We start from the raw sequence: 20,428 nt of genomic DNA, 5'->3' as shown, positions 1-20,428 counted from the left end.
ATGAATAATGTTGACTCTATTTGATTGATGTGTCCATCCTGTATTTTGTAAATATATTGACCATCGTGTTAGGTTACCCTAAAAAATAAAGTGTTATTATTATGAGTTACAGAATATCTAGGAAACCTTGGGTATTTAGAGCACTGGTTTTCACCATAGCTTTAGATTAGAGTTGGTTATCTATGATGCTTGCTGAATACACATGGTTTTGTACTCACCCTTGCTTTTATTTCCTTTTTCTTGGTTTTCTTCATCCTATGTAAGTGTTTATTCAATTAGTAGATTGTAGCTTGCATTTTGTTTGAGTTGGCATTATGGAGGTCGAGGTGGTGGCAGGCTACAATACTTATTCAAATCTCTCTGTATTAAATTTATGCATTATTTGCATTTAAGATACCTTGGAATACTGTTTCATTCTATATTAGAGGCTTGTACTAGTGACAACCAATCCAAGGTGGTATCTTGAGATATTACTTCTTTATTATATTTATATTTTGGGTTAAATCTTTCTTATCCTTCTTCTATATTACTTTAATTTTCAATTTTGTGTTGGGGTAGGCTTGCTTATACTAAAGGTTATAATAGGTGTCATCACGTGTCTGTTTGGGTCATGACAAATTGGTATTAGACCCACAGGTTTATTGGTCTCATTTGTACAAGCGGAGTCTAGTAGAGTCTTGGGGATCAATGTAATGATGACTATAATCTATATTCGAGAGGCTACATAAAATTAGGTGATTTTTATTCCTCTACTCCATTTTAGGTATTTGGTGCAATATGTAGATAAAAAACTTCTTATTCACTCTCTCACAGATAGCGAACACACATTCTTTCTTGGCTTGGGATTTAGAGGTTGTGCCTTTGGTACGTGGAAGGAGAAAGGTTTGAAGAAAAGGTGAGATTAAGATGTCTAGGCCAGCTAAGCTTCAGGTTAGAGTTGTCTCTTTGGGTTCTAGGGTTGCTCGTGGTAGCAGGTCTAGAGTGTTTGAAGGGTTTAGGTTTGTGCAAATACCAAGTATGTCCATACCTATGATTGAGCATTATTTGGTTCAATTATTTGGTTTTCTTCAGAGGGTGGCTCCTTTTTGGTTCAGCATACTACTTTTGGGCTCCACACTCTAGATGCATATGTGACTACTATGGGTTTTCTTAATGCTGATAAGGTATTATTGAGAATTACTCCATATATAGTGACTTTGCCCTTTGTGTCAATGGAAGGAAAAAGTAGATATGTAGGGTTCATAAGGATGGATGCTTCTCATTTCAATAGTAATCCTAAATATGATGATTAAATTTTCTTTCTTGGTTTCCATAATAGGTTGTAAAGGTTGGGTTTGGTTGATTCTAAAGGAGTAAACTTTTCTTTCTTGTAGTTCTTTGGGCCAACTAGAAAGTGGTGGAGTACTTTTGTAGAGGGTAGACCAGTTGGATCACCTTTTTTTTATGAGAGTAGTTTGATTGGGTGTTTTTAGAGTAATTTTTTTGGATATATGAAAGACTTGTGATCCAATGGGCCAAGAGATTTGATAATTGTCATGATATGCATGATCTAGGTCAAGATTTTTGTGGTTATTCTTGGAGAAGGTTGGATCAGAGTGGTGCATTGGGTCCTTTATGCTTGGTTCAACATGCTCTGACTTTTTTGTTTGCTTTCACTGTGGAGATCTCGATCATTAATAGAGGTATTTCCTACAGCTTAGACAAAGAGATATGTCATTAGTTGCTCCAAGAGTTGATAGGTTTCAGTATGAGGTTCCATAAGAAGGACATGAGGTATGAGTTTTTAGTATAGTAGGCACATGTATGATTTCAATTGCATTTGATTTGTCTTAATATTATTTGATTATAGATCTATTCTCCTACTTGTTTTCTTTTTTTGGCATTGATTCTTAATATGATTTTTAGTCTTTTGCTGGGTCCACTTATATTGCCACCCCATAGGTTGTTCCTTAGTGATGGATCAGGTGTATAGATCCTATGTTGTGACTCACATAGAGTGGATAATAGGATTAGTCTTGATTTTTTAAGTTTTGAGGATTTTGGTATAATTAGGTATGATCTATTTGATGATTATGTTGTAGACTAGTGATGGACCGATGGTTGGTTTTGGCATATTCATATTATAAAAGGTGATCCAAAGGTTCTCTATAGAGTTATAGGTCAGTTAGGATTTAGGATTGATAAAGTGTTTCAATTATTAGGATAGCGAGTTGTGAATAAAGAAAGTCATAATTGGAGGGCTTGTGTAGAATTGACTGTAAGTGTTATTAATAGTGCATGTGCATAAGTTGGTTGTTTTAGGAGGGACACTTTGTTTTGTATAGTTTTGGTTAATTCCATAGTAACAATATCAATATTGTGGGATGACTAGTGGTGCTTTCTAGACTTTGCGCGAAGACCTTGTGGTGGGTCAAATTTGGTACAACCAACTTGGAAGTACCTTTGAAAGATTCCTGTCAGATAAGGATAGATTTTAGAAATTCAAGCCTTGCAATTGGTTACTTTTTTAGTGAATAGCCTTTGTTGCATTATGGGATTCGATAGCATTGAGATACTCCGTAGTTAGGTTTCAAGGATTTCATGTTATGAGGGATTTTTTCTTTGCTTCAAAAAGAGTTCAAATAGAAAAAAAAACTTACATGTAGTAAATGTTACTTTTATAGTTAAGTGGCCTAACAAGATATTTTCGCTTATGAGTTTTGATTTAGCGTATGTGCTATTGTTCTATGGTTCTCGTGCCAAAGGAATACATAATTTGAATTGAATTAAAAAAAGTTATAAGGAACTTAAACATAAGGAATTTTGGTATATTCAAAATTATGTATGGGTTCGAGTTTGGAATTTGATGCCTTGACATGTGTGGTTCTTCAGTGGCTACGAGGAGTCTAGTTGTAGCTTTCGTGAGATTTGATTTATGATTTAGGTATCCGTTGGTGTTATATGGTGATTGTTGTTCTTCTATTATGGATTGATCATCCCTGATATGACATGTTGTGTATGTGTGTTGTCAAGATGGAACTTTGTTCTACCAGATTATTGAGGATTTTGGGTTGATTATTGTTAGTAGAGTGTAGAGGACTACATGGGTTATTGCAAAGATTTACGTGGAGTTCTGGGTACCTTTTGGTTATCTAGTGTCATTTAGAGATTTTATGCCTATGATATCAAGAGTGTTATGGTGATTCTCAGTTTCCTCAAAAGGTTAAGTTATAGGTTTTGACCAGTGTGTTGTGACCTAGTATGCAAAGTGTGGCTTTAGAGGTCTTATGCAGCTTTGATTTTGGTGTTTGGCCTAGTAGTTGTAGCCTAGGGATGTTGTATGGTTAGGATTGATAGTGATATCATTGACCTTAGGTAGGTCGATTCTGTGTTTTGGTAGGTAGTTATGTGATTATGGTTCTTCGACTTTTGGTGGGCCTAAGGATAATTTTGTTCTTGTAGTTATAGCTAGTGTCTTGTGGTGTCTTGATATGGTTTAGTTTAGCCAGATATATAAATGCCTTCTCTGATGCATTACTTAGTTTTTGGGTATAGAGGAAGTTTAGAAATATAAAAATTCAGCTTCATTAAAGATTTGGCCTTAAAGGGTTGTGTTGTGACCTAATGATTCCTTATGTGTTATATTTCTGGTTCTATGGTGAAACCAGTAGTTTTATGGTTATGACTCTTCATTGTAGTGCATGCTTAATGTCTCTCTTTGATAATTCCTATCCTATACCTATTTTTGGCATTTCTTGCTTGTATATTTAAAGATGAACGTAAGTTTTAGTGGCGGATACTATAATGACCCTCCCATTGAAATTTAGAACTTTCAGTATTTTCACCATTTTTCCCTTCCCCATGGTATGCTTATCTGATTTATGAGTTGTAGGGATGATTGGCCCGATCCCCTATGAATTAAGGAGTGTTTTATTTAAGTTGATCTATTTGAGTATTCTTAAATTCATAGGTTTTACCTCAATCATCATTTCGTGATTTGAGTCTCGGATGAGGATTATGATAGTTCCATTAGATTTGAAACATCTATTTTGGGTTGGTAGCATGGTTGGTTTGGATTTGTGTAACACCCCGCATTTCGGGCTAGAACAAAAAACGTCTTTCCTATACGTAGATGTTCTAAAAGCCATAAATCCTATGCAAATTTGGAATATTAATCAATTATGTAGTGTGGGAACCTATTTAAGCATGAGTCGAGATCAAAGAAGTCCCTTAACTCAAGGACTAGTTGAAAGCTTTCCTATCGTTCAAGTTTTAGTGAGCGTTAAAACTTGGATCAACTTCAATCGACCATAACTCGTTGTATATGACAAACTGGGTGGTCTACTATATATCAATGAAAGGTCTTTGAATCCTCTTTCCATAGCCACTGGTTTCTCTTTAATCAGGTATCGGAGTAGAAAGTTATGCTCATTTTATTTCAAAATGTCTGTCTGCCAAAACGTGACGACGAGGCTGATGACTTATCAGCTGTGTGACAGCCCGTCAGACCTGGTCGTCATCCTAAGGCAGTGAATGGTGAAAACCAGCCCAAAAGTGACGACCTGGGTGACAACTTATCACCTGAGTGATGGCCCGTCAACCTTGGTCGTCAATTGATGCAATTATGCAATTTTTTTGGGTTCCTTAGGGGTATTTTGGTCTTTCCCTCACTCCAAAAACCTTTCACACGAATTAAATCACCCTTTAGGCATTATTAATCAATCACTATCAGTTTTACAACATCAAAAACTTCCTCTTCACTCTCAAAATAAGATCAAATTAGGGTTTTCTCCAAGAACAAGAAATTCAAGAAAATCAAGCCTTAAGTTCAATATCTCTAAGAAACAAATCAAGATCCAGGTTTCATCTATCAAGATCTAGGTTCCATCTTTCAAATCTTATAATTTAAGGTATGTGGGGTTTATCCTAAAAACTACATGGGCTTAAAACCATTAGAGCATGATTTTAAGATTTTTATGCATGAATTTCAAAGGGGTTTTAGAATCTATGTTCTAAATTACGTACTCTGAATGTTCTAATGTTACTATTGTTTTTACCTTGTGGTCCTATCCCCTAAATTGATTTACATGTATACGTATATGTATGGGATTTGAGATTAAGATTATTTAAGAGCATAAATTATGAACTCCCTCTCTTGTATTGAATTAAAGCTTAGGTTTTGTTGGAAAAGAGTTGAAATGCATGTTTTATGATTTGAAAGATGTTTTCTCAATGTCCTTGTACTTGAATATGATTTCAAATTGTTGAGAGGGTGTTTCTTCATATAACTATATGATGTTAAAGAGAAAGAATTGCATGAGATTGAGACTTTTAACATGACCACCTTTGTTTACTGAATCATTGATAAAGAGAATTAACTACATGGTTTTACATGAGTTTCTTGAAAGAATTGTTGATATGGTGGTCCTGAATTTCATGATTTGAAAAAAGAGATATAAATTGCTATAAATGACTCAGAGAATGTGACTTGCAAGTCAATAGTATGACGATACCATATATATTAATATGTCATGACAGAGTTAAAGATTTCAGAGTATATTTTAAGAGCATGCATGTTTAAAGAACTAAAAATGGGCATAAAGAGGGTTAGGTGGTTACCCAAAGAAGGCATGAGTTCAAGTAACTCTTATCCTGAAACCGTATTTGCCGATATGGGTAGATTATTATCGTACGCTAGAGACGGTCGTGTCGCATAGTAGATTCAGAGACTCTGAACCTTGCGACAAACTTGGGTTGGGGGCTCATCTACTGAGTTAATGGAAGATCCTATATAGCCCGTGGGATTACAGATTGTAGGGTACACCACCTAGCGCAGAAGTAAGACAAAGAGTGTCATAGATTTCAGATGTTTTCACAGAGTCTGTTAAAATGCCTATGTGATTTCTTACTATATGATATGTTTATGAACTGCTTTAAATTTATCTCATATATGTTGAATATAAATGATTATTTTGGATTTGCTCTACGTACCAGTACATCTGTATTGACCCCCCTCCCCTACCTCTCAGGTTCTGAGGCTCAGTCTAGGGGTCGTGATAAGTAATAAAGAATTTAGACAACAGATCAGATTGTGCAATGGTGAGCCTTCTCTATTCCAGAAGGCATGTCCTTTTAGATTATGTCATCTATTACAGTTTTGGTCTATTGGGGGCCTTGTCCCAGTTTTTAGATAGTTGTCAGATTTTCATATAGTAGAGATTTCGCAGACTGTTCTAGATGTTGTTAGTGATTTTTGGATTTCATTCCTTATTGTTAAACTTAATCCATAGTATGACCATGCTTCCGTATTAGATCATAATTCTGCATTTTCTTTATTTATATGAATGTTGTGCATGACTACCAGATAGAGTAGGACGTCCGGGCCTTTATAGTTTGGGATATCCGTCACGGCCAGGCCCTGGTTCGGGTCGTGATAGTTTGGAACTTTTATTTTGTGATTCGACCTTTCATTTGAAAACTAGTTATATTTTGGCCAAAAGGGGCCCTTAATAACGCTCAACTTACACATCCAATTTAGTGCAAGGCAGTCATTGTCAATATATTTATCCAACAAGAGTCGGGGTCGAATTCACGAGGAACAATGTGAGTGGTGATTGAGTAGGTTCGGAATAAGAGTTACTAACTAAATTCAAACCTATGGTACAAAAATGGTTTTAGGTTTTTCAATTGTGTCGAAAGCAGATGTAATTCTTGGGCTTCTAAGGGACTAATTCGGGACTAAGAACAATTAGAGTGTAATCAATTAAAACAGATCTTGGGATTTTTCTTTCCTAGAGGAAAAATGTGCATGGGAACATGATAATTCAATGTACATTGTAATTATTGATGATATGGTAGGCTAGGTCTAATGTCCGTGAGGCTAGTTTTTCAACAAAACCACAAAGATTTCACCCATTGGCTCTTTCGAGCACCTAACAAGTGTATCAATCAAAATCACCCAATACCTATATCAAGGTGGACGATACCCATGGTATAGTTAACTTCACAACCACCCTTATGTCTAAGATAGTGATAGATTATAAAACTACACACATAATTGCCTACCATTACTTTGGTCTCCACATTCCTCTTTTGAGGATGACATGGATTCCTAAACTTCACCCAAAACCCCTTTTTCAAAGATGGTCTTAAGCTTTCTGGAGTTTGGAGATTTATTCCATCAAACCCATTTGGGTATTTGGGGACTTCACCCATCAAATCCCAATTAATTTAATCAAGCAATGATAGATTCCATCATCAACAAACTCAAATCTATACAAAAATTATCACAACCCACAGACAATTGCACCCTAATCAAGCATAACCCCAAGAGTTAGATCTAGCAACTCATAATGATAATAAATACAAATAGACCAATATTTCCATCAAAGTTATCCATAAGAAAATAAAGAGAGTGAAAACCAACTTTAGAATCCAATGAATCTTCTATGAGTGAAACCAACTCTACACTTACAAGTCACTCTAATGTCTTCTTAGCTCAAAATTAGTACAAGTCTTGCTCCAAGCTCCAAAAAATAACAAAAAAACTAGACTAAAGATAGAAGATAGAATTGTAGAATGATGGATGAGAATGAGCTACAAAACCCCTTAAATTTTCCCCAAATTCCACATTTGGAAAATATCACAAAAATGCAACCTTTCTCTTGGTCTTTTTAGGCGAATTACAATTTTTCCATTGAATCTTTTCCGCTTAATCGTGATCGCCACTCCTTGACCGTGTTCACGTCTGCTATCGCAGTAGTCATATTGCAATTTCCCTTATACTGGCTTGTTGACTGGATGCGATCGTGACCCTCAGGCCGTGATCGCGGTAACTGAGGGTAGATTTCTGGGCCTGCAGTTCAACATTTACTCTTTTTTATCACATTTCTTTTCTTTTTGACTTGAATGACTTGCTCATCTTTTCTTTTCAACTTTTCCTACATAAATGAGCATTTGGTATGAGATCAACATAAAATCAATGGAAAAGCATGATAGTTTAGGCTTAAAAGGTGCTAAAAAATAATCAAATTTATGACTTATCAACACCCCCAAACTTAGACTATTACTTGTCGTCAAGCAACCAAGAACAATTCAATGAGATAGGGCATCCAACTCAAATTCATCCAAAAGATTGTTATACTAAAGGAACAAGATAACAAAGCTTTACAAAAACTTTTCAAACATGTCATGGCAACAAGTAAACAAAAAATTTTCAAGAAGATCATATTTAAAAAGCAAGGATGCAACTTGGTATCAAATGAACCTTCCAAATCCACAAATCATCTTCAGAGGAGACTCAAAATCTTCAAAGATTGTCTCAATCTTCACAATGCTACTTATCTCACCCATTTACCCAAATTGATAGTAAGACTTCACTCTCTACCTAAAAGTATCAATGCTTCTCATATGCAAGAGTTAGCTCCACCCACACCAAATATTTAAATTTCTAAAGGTGTTCAAATAATGAAGGAATTCACACTCACTCTCGCAAAGAAATTCGAGTACAATGAGTTGAATCATAAGCTTGACCTTTGTGTTTTTTGCCACTAATGTAGACTTTCCTAGTTGCGAATCACCAAGGTCTTGCGAGTCAAGATAAAGGTTTAAGGTGCGGGAAGGAATTTATATATGGATCAAGTGACTAAAAGACCTCCTTCAATGCAATCACTCAACCCTTTCTATCCCATCATTTTCAAATTATCCACCTAATTCTCCTTTAAAGAATTTCCCATATTTCCCTACTCCCCCTTTTTTTATTAGTATTTACAAAATAATTCAAAGCCACCATTTTCTTTCTTCATTTTTTAGTTTTTTCAAGAGACTTTCTAACTTTAAGTGCTTTACAGCCCCTTCATTTGCCTCATTTCTCCTCATATTCTATGGGCTAGGCTATACAAATTTATCATTGAGTATGTCTCTTGTCTCTTAAGCACATGATTTGAACACCTTACATACACCTTTCTTGGCTTATCTTAGCTAATCCCCTTAAACTTGGGGTTTGAACCACCCTTACATTATTCTACCAACTACACAAATCCCCCAAACTTGGGCTTTCGCCTATATTTCATTACTATGAATCATTCAATGCATCAAAGGAGGTTAAGTGCCAAAAAGAAGATTTTAAAAGGGCCTAGGTGTTTTAGCAAGGTTATTCTTTCAAAAATAAAGAAATATGGGTAAAAACGATCAAAGGGGTTAACTAGGGAAAATTTTTAAGGTGGGAATTTGGCTATGTGATGGGTCAAAAATGGCCTTGGGTCATTCTCCAAACCAAGCTTGTCTAGGATTTCGCTTAGAACACACTTAGGGAAAGTTCTATACTTATCATATGTACAAGAATTATTCAAAAATCTTACCACAAATAGCATCGTACTCATACAGCAAAAAGTTAATCTCCCAACCAATTTGAACAATTTTGAGCTTACTAAGTAACTCCGAGTAAAAGACTAATCCTTGTTAATAGAGAGTCAAAAATGAAATTTAATGGTCTCACTCAAAAGAAAGCTCAAAAACATCCTTGATCTTTTTCACAAACAACAACAACAACAACAAACCCAGTGTATTCCCACAAAGTGGGTATGGGGAGGGTAAGATGTACGTAGTCCATACCGCTACCTCCAAAGAAGTAGAGATCTTTTTCACAAAGAAAGCTATATTATTGTTTTTTCTCAAAATCATTTTATTTCTTGCCAATGACAGTTAGAAAACATTTTTGAACTCTTGATTATTCCTAAGTAATTATAGAAAAACCTAGGTGAATGCAAGGCAACATTATCACTACACTCCATGGGATTCTTTCTTCACAATTTCACATATCATCCATTTAGCTCATAAAACATTCATGGAATCAATAAGAACACAAACTACCTTATACCCTTAAGAATGGAGTCACCAAATCTATCATAGGTCAAGGCAATCATTCATGTTTCTCGGGTTACTTAGACTTCACCTGGAGATGCTATGATAAACACATTAATAAATCAAACCATGGATGCAACATTCATCAACAATATCAACCAAAAACCATCGATTATCCAACATTTAAGACCATTTGAACTCAAAGTTATGCTCAAAAAATTATCACCAAATTCCCCAAGAAAGTTCCCATTAACCTTTACAAGCATATAAGGCATTTCTCTCTTTTGACATTTTAACAAACATGTGATGTGCATAAAAAGTAAGAGCTTGAATAGATAACATAGCATCACATGTGAACAAGACCAATGCATTAATTCATCACCAATTACACCACTTTTAATCATGCCAACCCAATTACATCACCCACCACTCAATTAAGCAAATAAACCTCAAGTGGGTGTTCCATAAAATATATGGTGTATACTAGTGTATGGAAGCAAGAATTTACAATTGGGTATGTAAGACAAGCTATTAATTTTAAAATATTCATCCTAACAACCACATTTTATCAACTTAAGCTCAAATAAAATAAATTTAAACCACAAGAATTCATGAAATGTGATCATCAGTTGCATTGTAAAGATCATAACTTGTAAGCTTACTAAAAAGAGGAAAATGGTGAAAGAAAAGTCCAATGTAATTATCCGGTGATGCATTATTGAAATAAGCCTTTTTAATGTTTGAATTGTGGTTGAAAAAAAAGGACATGCTCAGCAATATTAGCTCCAAGGACTGCCCATTTGCATTTGGATTTATGCACAAAGTGCAAAAATTTTAGCTCAAAGAAGAGACCACTTGTGTGCCTTGTAACTGGACCCGCGCTTAGACTGCTAAAGAATCTCCAGCATAAGTCAAACCAGCTTGTTCCCATCTGTTGAGCCTCCCTGCATCCAAAATGTGGCTAACCTGCGTCTGGTCTGCTGAAGCAGGTCCAGGCAGTGTTATAGTAAGCCATCTGCGCCCCATATACTGCTGGTCTGCGCCTGGACTGCTCAAGCATGTCCAAAGAAAGTCCAACCAGTATAGCTACTACCCAGCTATATCCAGGTTGCTCTTGTCCTACATACAACCCATTTTGGTGTGAAATACCGGCTTAACTTTGGCTCGGGACGTAGTTTTGAGCCCTCAAACTTTACTTTATCCCTTCCATCTTCTTTTATCACCTGCAAACACTCAAAAACAATCTTAAAATTGAATAAAAAATGTTACAAAATACCAATAAAAACTCTTTGGGTTTCCTCCCAAGAAGCACCTTAGTTAACATTGCGTCACGACACTATTTAGTCATCCTTTATCCCTCCACTTAGATGATTTAAATCGTCGGCCTATCTTTTGATCATTATTTCTTGTTGTACTTAGGGGAAATGAGAGGGCATCATGGTATGGCCTCTATCGCACCACTTTGATGACTAGAATCTTCTACCCAATTTCACATCAAATTTTCGAGTAGGATCATTGGGTAGTGGTAAGAACAGGAAGAATCCACTTGCTACAACTTGAACTTTGAATTTATTGACCTTCAAGTGATGGGATTAATTTTTCCCTCTTGAGATGGAAAACCCCAAAATATATGGACCTTGTACCTTATCCATACCATTTATAATTAGCTCAAGTGGTTAGATTTTCATCACACTCACCAAGCATAATGTTGAAAAGTGGTTCGAGTGAGGTCTTTTTCTTGAATCCAGAGTTGCATCCTTCTTGACATTCTCATTTTGAAATGGACTAGATCCTCTAGTATCATTTTCTCAATCTTGGAATCATCTCTCATAATTAGTTTAGTTGTTTGGGCAGTCATCGAGGATTCTTCAATGTCAAACTCATTTAGAAGCGTGGGCCTGGTCGTAGTATTTACATGATTGACCTCCATTCCCATCTCTTCTATCCTCTTGTTTTTCTCGTTACATGCCCTAATGGATTAGAGTACAAGAGTTGCTTCCTTCACCACCGTTGTTGTCAACCCTAAGATACGTTGAAGAATTTCTTCAATGCCACTATTTTTTGCTCTTAGTTCTTCCCTTCCTTTCTCATAAGACCTATCAAAACCATAAGAAGAACTAGAAATCGGGTTAGCATAACAGGGTGAGGGGGAATTTGGCCAATCATCCCTATGTACATCATGACTTCCACATGAAGTGCAAGCATACTTCCTATAAGATTGAGATGGGAATCCCGTCTCATCTTCAAAGTATTTTTCCTTTTCAATATTTTTCTATTGGAGCTTCTCCAACCACCAAACACACATTCATTCCTTGATGCCATAGTAAGAAATAAACAAAAATTAAAGAAAATCTACCTAACACAAGAAGCAAAGAAAATCACAAACAAATATTTACAAGTTTAAATTAAAGAAAGTAAGCTAAAATTCCAAACTAACTCAATACACCAAATTGTTCCCCAACAATGGTGCCATTTTTTGATAATGCTCAACTTACACGTCCAATTAAAGTACAAGGCAGTCGTTGTCAATATATTTTCCCAACAAGAGTTGGGGTTGAATCCACGAGGAACAATGTGAGTGGAGATTGAGTAGGTTCGGAACAAGAGTTACTAACTAAATTCAAACCTATGGTACAAAAAATGTTTGGGGGTTTTCAATCGTGTCAAAAGCAGATGTAATTCTTGGGCTTCTAAGGGACTAATTAGAGACTAAGAACAATTAAAGTGTAATCAATTAAAATAGATCTTGGGATTATACTTTCCTAGGGGAAAAATGTGCATGGGAACATGATAATTCGATGCATATTCTAATCATTGATGATATGGTAGGCTAGGTCTAATGTCTGCAAGGCTAGTTTTTCAACAAAACCATAAAGATTTCAACCATTTTATCTTTCGAGCACCTAACAAGTGTATCAATCAAAACCATCCAATACCTTAATCAAGGCACCCCTATTTCTAGGATGACACCCACGGTATAGTTAACTTCACACCCACCCTTATGTCTAAGATAGTGATAGATTAGAAAAATACACACATAATTATCTGTCATTACTTTGGTCTCCATATCCCTCTTTTGAGGATAACATGGATTCCTAAACTTCACCCTTCCTTTCGAAGATGGTATTATTCTTTCTAGAGTTTGAAGATCTCACTTATATGAATTTTATACTAATGGAGTTGCTATTGGAGAGATGTTTTCAACCACTATCATAGGGGTCACTATCAATCTTGTTGTTGCTAATATTACTAGGATTATGAACATTCTTATGAGGGGTTAGGGTCACTGTGTCCAGGTTACTTGGCCTCCCCTTGATAACATTGCCACTACCCTTCAAATCTCTAGGAAGTTTTCTGGTAATCCTCATCTGCAAAATCATTAAACGGTTCTTAAGAGTAAGATGACTCCTCTTCATAAACTCTACTTTGATGTTGTTCATAAGATGATCATTCCTAGGAAAGAATGAAGGACTGTGGCAAACTTTTTGGATCTCACTCTCATGTAATTGCTTGACACTAAAGTTTAAATTAACCTTCCTAGGATTGTTATTTAGTAAATGCAAATGGTTCTTCTCAAGGATATAAATGGTCATGCCCTTACCTATGAATTCTGGCTTGCTCCTATATTTGAAGACTTTTTGGTACTTGTTCAAGTTTGGTCTATGCAGACCACCAAAGATGTTATAGGGACTGTGAACCATATGAAACTACTTGTTTAAATGAGGAGTGCTAATAATCCTATGCAATGATTAAGGAATGCTCTTGCTGCTAAAACTGCTGAGTTGGAGGCTGATCAAGCTGAATTGGAGTCTGTTCAGATGGCTCATAATGCTGAAAAACTAGAACTCTTTGGTCAGATTGTTTCTCTTCAAGCTACCCTTGTGAGTGAAAGATCTGCAAATATTGAAATCGTGCAGAAATTGACTACCCCCATTCCCTCTGCTTTCTCTCCTTAGTTCTCTTCTTAGTACCTTAGGACTACTTTTTATTTTTTTAGCCTATTTCATCTTTATCAGTTTTTGGTACTATTAATTATGTCTTGCTCTTGCATGAACTAGAGTTAATTACTTTTTATGTTTTGCTCTTGTTCAACTTAATACATGATGGTACTTTGTTCTAAATTTTGATTGTATTAGTGATAGCCCCAGTGGCCATGGATTATTAAACATTATTTTTATTTCTTTAGGCCTTGCTTTTCGATGATATCAAAGGGGTGAGAATAGATTGTGCAATGTTTATAACTCAAATGACTAACCTATTTCATTCTAGTAGCCTTATGTTTAAATCCTTTATTGAGTTTATCAGGAATTTAAGAGGAATATTGTTCTATTGTGATACTGTGAAACATGTAATGGTTTGTCATCATCAAAAAAGGGGGATTTGTTAGAGAAATAAAGTTTTGTGATTGACGTATGTGAATGAAACATGTTATTCATGTTGGTTCACACATTTGAAGCCAATAGAAGTGACGGATAAGGCAGATGATAAAATAATGGTTGAAGTCAGAAGTGGATGAGTAAGTAAATTCAAATATGCTTTCAACATTTATCATATGCAGAAAAGAGGTTGAGAAGAATATAAAAACAATACTTGAAGATAGCTGATAAGGGAATCCTACCTAGACAAGGAGATATAATACAGCAAGGAGTGTAACTAACTGATAGAGTCCTATTGAAGAAAGAAGATTACATCATTTGAAGGACTTCATCAGAGTTGGCTTAAATAGAATAAATGACCTTCAAGGATTTTCACTCATACACTGATAAGAAAAGCACCAATCAACAAATTAGTTCAATAGCTTGAAGAAGTCATAAGTAGAACCTGTTCCTTTACTTAGAGTTAAAGAGTCATAGACTTTGTATAATAGGTTGGTTATAGAGTTGTAATAATTTTTAATTCTATCCTCAGTTGAGTATAAACTGAGTTAGGATTTGTGTCTTCAAGTTGGGGAACTCGAAGACTTGGAAACAGTTATCTTGGAAAGATTTGTGTCATTGTTGAAATAAGAGTTAGAGTTTAATTCCTTGTTTACAAGTGTCTTGTAATTTGTTGATTGTTAAGGCTCAAGTATTTTAGTGAAGTTAGGGTTAAATCCTGTAGAGGTACAGGTCGTGGTTTTTTACACCTCTTTGAGCCAGGTGTTTTTCACGTAAAAATGCTGTCTCCTTACTTACTCTGCATAAGTGAACCATGTTAGCTTACTAGTTTCACTGATAGGAAACTACTAAGTAAAACAGCTAAATCAGCAGGGTACGCACTCTAACATCTCTAAAATTGACTTAAGGTCTGGATATCATCAACTGAGGATGGATAAAGGAGATGTTCTTAAAATTGATTTAAGCATTCATTTTGGATATTTTGAGTACTTAGTCATGCCTTTTGGATTATCAAATGCTCCTGCGACCTTTCAAGGGTTGATGAATTTTGTATTTCAAAAGTTTTTAAGGAATTACGTGTTGGTTTTCTTTGATGATATTTTGATTTATAGTAGAACTATGGAATAACTTGTGGTACATTTGAGGTCTGTGTTTTTTAAAAGAGTTGGGCATCAGTTGTTTGCCAAGAAAATCAAATGGTTCTTTGGTATTCACAGGATTGATTATCTTGGTCATTTTATCACTGTTGAAGGTGTCTCTACTGACCCTCAGAAGATCTAGGCTGTCACGAATTGGCCTATTATTCCTACTACATTGAAGCAGTTAAGAGTTTTTTAGGACTGGCTTGTTATTACAGCAAGTTATAATTCAAAAGTTAGTTAAGTACAGTGTTTCTACAGTAGTTGGGTTCCAGAAAATAGTTAAATTGCAGTTAGTTGAGTCTGTTAGCTAAAGATGTTTCAGTAAGTTAGAATAGCTCGATCAACTTGTATATTCTATTAATAGGGCATGTAATCATTCAGTTACAATCATGATATGAAATAAACTCAATTCCTTTTCTCTCAATTCTCTTTCTCCCTCTGTTTCTTCTTCTCTTCTAAGCTTGTATCCTCAAGTTAACTCCTGGGCAATCAAATCAATCCTCAAACCCTTGTGGTTCCTGCAATCGAGTAATATGAACCTGCCACCACTTTTGTCAGTGACTCTTGTTAGGGACAAAAAACTCATAATAACTAGATTCTTCTCTAATAGGAAGTTGAGTTTGGGTTTGCATGAACCAGATGCATTTCTATTTACATTCTTCAACTTTCAATAGATCATCAAATAAAAATAATATTACCTACTATTAATTAATGAAAATTGAGATCTTCCTATGGTTGTCAAACAACTGGATAAGTAAATACCAGACAAGGAATTTCTCTATTTATTAGCTTTAGCGTGTCACATATGTTCATTTTTTTTACTATAGGATCATTGACATGAATTTTGTATGAGATATTCCTAAAGAGTCAATTAGACAAGGATTCTGGCGTACAATGTTTGCAAGTTTAGTAGCATTCTCCATACACTTGATTGTTGAATTATTTGCGATTCTCTTGCCCACCTCTTTGTTTGTCTTCCTTTCTTTTCCTTTTAAGGAAAGATTATCTGGACATATTTTCTTCTGTTGTTAGTCGACATAAAGTTAACTTTTTCCTTACTTAACTTTATTGATCAGAAGAAACTGCGGTCATGGACCTCTTGAAATTTATATATAGTAATGTTTTGTCTGCTACAACACCTACTGGTGTGTTTGATGTGCTAATGGCTGCAGACAAATTTGAAGTTGCATCATGCATGAGATATTGCAGCCTGTTACTGCAGAATCTACTCATGACAACTGAATCAGCATTGCTATATTTGGATCTTCCTTCCAATAAATTAATGGCTGATGATGTTCAGTTGTTAACAAATGCTGCAAAGAAGTTTCTTGCAGCACATTTCATGGACATAACGAAGTGAGTAACTCTATATAGATATTGTTTTATCTTATTTTGGTTGAATTTGAGAGTGAAGTTTGTCAAGTTTTGATTTTTATTTATTTATTTTATTTTTTACTTTCCTAAGTATTACAAGAACTTGTTATTCACATCTTGCACCAACTAACAAGTTAATTAAAGAAAAAAATTGCATTTCCATATCAGTCTACTTTAATCAATTATTACTCATTCACAAATTTTCCTTTACCTTCTCTTTTAATTTGAAAGCAGTCTTGTTATTTATTTGACTCACAGATAATAAATACTTAATTTTTTCACTAACTGCTTTTGGTTAGTGCGATGCACAAAAAGTATCTTCATTTCCATTCTTTTTAATTTCTTTAAATCCTTCAGTTTCCAAGAAGAGGTATTCAGTCTGCCTCTTTTGGGAATTGAGGTTGTTTTGTCGAGTGACGATCTTCAAGTTGCTTCAGAGGATGCTGTCTATGACATTGCATTGAAGTGGGCTCGCAAGCATTACCTAAAGCTTGAGGAGTAATGGGAAGTATGGAGCTCACATTTTTGTCACCTCATCCGGTTTCCTTTCATGACACAGAAATCTGAGGAAAGTCATAATGTGCAATGACTTTGATCCTGAGCTTGCTTCAAAGCTTGTCATAGAGGCTCTGTTTTACAAGGAAGAAGCACCAAATTGGCAGCGCTCAATTGCTGCTGAGGCAGAGAATGCCTTGCACCATTGTTATGTGCAGAGGGCATACAAATACAGACCAGTTAAAGCCCTCCACTTTGAAATGCCCCGTCAACAATGTATTATCTACCTAGATTTGAAATGAGACGACTGTGCGAGCCTCTTTCCTGCTGGTAAAGTTTATTCACAGGCTTTCCATTTGGGTGGACAGGGTTTTTTTCCTATCAGCATGTTGCAACACGGATCAACTAAATGGACTCAATTGCTTTGGGTTGTTTCTGGGTATGCAAGAGAAGGGGGCAGAGTCACTTGCAGTTGATTACGAGTTTGCAGCTCATATCAGTCCAGACGAGAAATATGTGATTAAGCATAAGGGAGACGACATCTTCTCCCGGGGCATGAAGGTTGGCTGAAGGAACCTGTTTGGTGTAGATTGGACCACATTTCTGTCAATTTTCTGCTGAATACATCTCTATATTGAGATTCTTTTTATTAAATAGAAAATATTCAATGATTACATCCCTAAAGATCTATCTTCCTATCCCTAAAGATTAGCTTTTCTATCCCTCTAAATCCACTATTCTATCCCACCAAATCTGCTCTTACTAAAGTCAGTATTATTCTCTTTAACTTAATCAAATCTATGTAATTACACTAATATACAACAATATATGATTACATTAATATACAATATTTACATCATGCTAACATCCCCCTCAAATTGATGCTGGTAAATCAAGAAGCATCAATTTGCCGACGAAAAACTGATGTTGTTGTCGTGCCATTGATTTTGTAAATGCATCAACTATTTGAAGATCACTGGACACGTGCGGAAGAGTAATGACACCTTTATCTACAGCTTCTCTATATAATGATAATCTACTTCGATGTGTTTGGTCCGCTCATGATAAATCAGATTAGCAGTAATCTGAATAGCACATGTATTGTCAGCGGAAGAGTAATGAAACCTTTATCTACACCTTTATTGCTTGATATTCAGCCTCTGTTGAAGATTTTGAAATACGGTCTTGCTTCTTACTCTTCCAAGATATCAAAGACTCTCCAAGAAACATGCACCAACCAGTAACCGAACGACGAGTGTCAGAACATCCCGCCCAATTAGAATCACTAAAAGAATTAAGACAAATAGGTGAACCATTAGGAAAGAATAGTCCACGATTAGATGTTCCTTGGAGGTATCGAATGATGCAACGGACAGCCACCAAATGAAGATGACGAGGAGCTTGCATGAACTGACTAACTTGTTGAACTGCAAAAGAGATATAAGGCCTGGTAATAGTAAGGTAATTTAAGCTCCCAAATAATTGCCAAAATATAGTTGGATCAGGAAGAAGATCGCCTTCATCCCGGCGATACTTTACATTCAATTCTAATGGAGTATCCACAAAGGAGAAATCCTGAAGACCTGCCAAAGAAATCAAATCTTGGGTATATTTTTGTTGATTTAGAAACACACCAGATGAATCACGATGAACTTCCAAACCTAAGAAATATGTAAGAGCACCAAGATCTTTCATATGAAAAGAATCCTTAAGTTGTTGTTGCAGGCTAGTGATTAGTGAAGAATTAGTTCCTGTAATAATAATGTCATCGACATATATCAAAAGAAGAACACAACCTATGGATGCTTTCCAAAGAAACAAAGATGAGTTAGTTGCTCTACTCAAAAGAGAATTGTAGCAAAGTAGACCGAAATTTGTCAAACCAAGCTCTGGGAGTTTGTTTTAATCCATACAAAGACCACTTCAACTTACATACATCTGATGTAGGCAATGAGAACAAACCTGGTGGAGGTTTCATATAAATATCCTCTTTGAGATCACCATGAAGAAAAGCATTTTTGACATCTATTTGATGAAGAGTCCAGTTTTGTGAAGCAGTAATTGCAACAATAGTTCTCACCGTCGTTATTTTTGCTACCGATGGAAAAGTCTCTTCATAGTTCACACCATACTTGTCACGACCCGAACTAGGGCCTGGCCATGACGGACATCCGATCCATGAAGGCCCGGATGTCCCACTCTATTCGGTAATCATGCACAACATTCATATAATAAAAGAAAAATGTAGAATTATAAATCCAATACGGAAACATGGTCATACTCTGAAATTAGTTTAACAATGAAGGAAAACTCTAACAATATCTAAATAACATCTAACTCAGTCTGCGAAATCTCTACTAAATCTCAAAACAATACTATCTGAAGTCTGGAACAAGGCCCCCAGTAGACCAAAACTGTAGAATGATAAATTTCTGTAATACATTAGGCCTTTCGAAATATAGAAGGCTCACCACTACACAATCTTTTTTGCTGTCTGAATTATCTACTGCTTATCTTGGCCCCTAGACTGTGCCTCAGAACCTGAGAGGTTGGAGGGGGAGGGTGTCAGTACAGATATACTGGTACGCAGAGCTAATCCAAACTAGTCATTTATAATCAACATATATGAGAGCAATTTAAAACAGTTCATAAACATATCATATAGTAAGAAATCACATGGGCATTTTAAAGACTTTGAAACATTTCTTTGAAACCACGACTCACTCTTTGTCTTACTTTTTAGCTAGATGGTACACCCTACAATCTGTAATTCCACAGTCTATATGGAATCTGTCCTTGACTTGGCAGCCAAGCCCCCAATCCAAGTTTTCCTCAAATATTGGAGTATCTATAAGGGGGACAAGCAAGATCATATAGAAAGGTGCCAAAATCCCTAATCAAGTCAACATGTCATAGTAGTGCACAAGATCACAAAGTAGGGCACCTAACCATAGTCCCAATTTGGGATAACATGAATCAAGGTACACAAGATCACAAAGCATGGTACCATAATCCCGTGTCGGCAAATCACGACTTCTAGCATAAAGTCTTTCAACTCGTACTTTCTACGGATAACCATCTAACACTCTTAAATCAAACTCTAACTCTGTCATGGCATACATTTATATGGTATCTTCATACCATTGACTTGAAAGTCATAGTACCACATTAATTCTCCAACTTTTCATGCCATTTACAACA

The 20,428-nt window shown here is 35.7% G+C and overlaps 1 pseudogene; it reads left to right on the top strand.

The window, feature by feature from the left end:
* The first annotated feature begins 16,427 nt into the window (after positions 1-16,427).
* Positions 16,428-17,963, top strand: LOC107862770 (annotated as a pseudogene).
* Positions 17,964-20,428: the final 2,465 nt, after the last annotated feature.

Source organism: Capsicum annuum, chromosome 1 (genome assembly GCF_002878395.1).
Source record: "Capsicum annuum cultivar UCD-10X-F1 chromosome 1, UCD10Xv1.1, whole genome shotgun sequence".
Taxonomy (NCBI): domain Eukaryota; kingdom Viridiplantae; phylum Streptophyta; class Magnoliopsida; order Solanales; family Solanaceae; genus Capsicum; species Capsicum annuum.
The sequence above is the reverse complement of the archived record's forward strand: the minus strand, read 5'-3'. Positions and strand labels throughout refer to the sequence as shown.